Source organism: Condylura cristata, unplaced genomic scaffold (assembly GCF_000260355.1).
Source record: "Condylura cristata isolate star-nosed mole 26May11 unplaced genomic scaffold, ConCri1.0 scaffold00054, whole genome shotgun sequence".
Taxonomy (NCBI): Eukaryota; Metazoa; Chordata; class Mammalia; order Eulipotyphla; family Talpidae; genus Condylura; species Condylura cristata.
This window is the reverse complement of record NW_004567155.1, coordinates 1,093,625-1,094,281: the sequence shown is the minus strand read 5'-3', so window position 1 is coordinate 1,094,281 and position 657 is coordinate 1,093,625.

Genomic DNA, 657 nt, shown 5'->3' with positions numbered 1-657 from the left:
GCTGGGAGCTCAAGGCCGCGGCGAAGGGAGCAGGCCGCAGCCGGCCGGTTTCTGTGGGGCCTCAGCCCCCAGGAGCTGCCTTTGGTCAGCCGGGGCCTGTCCAGCAGGCGGAAGGCACCCAGGGCTCCCCGGAGCGGCGGCGCAGCTGACCTGGGCGGGGTCCCCCGGGGCCTCAGGCCGTGCGGGCAGGACCCCACTGTGGCTGGCTGGGGTCTGCAAAGGCCGAGGGTCGCCGGGGGCACCCCACGCCGGGCCGGCCTCACCTTGCCCTCCTGTCCCGCCCGGGCCTGCACCAGTGGCCGTGCTGGGCCCCGGCCCGTGGTCCTGGGCGCCGCGGAGAGGGCTGCCTGCCCCCGGGCCCCGCATGGCAGAAGCGTCCAGCACCCGGCCCGTGCTCCTCTGCCCGGGATGTGTCCACTGCCTCTCTCTCACTCTGGCCACCGGACTCAGGGCCCAGCGGCTGCCTCACCGGCCAGCAGGGGAGGCCGCAGTGCGGGGCGCAGGCCAGGGCGGCAGGGATTGGTCACTGCCCGAATGTCCCCGGACGGGTGCCGAGCGCCTTGGGCAGCCTTCCCCTCGGACGGGCTGCCCAGGCCCAAGAGCCTAAGCCAAGCGTCAGGGAGACGGGCGGGCCCGTGCCAGCCTGCTGTGGCTGGC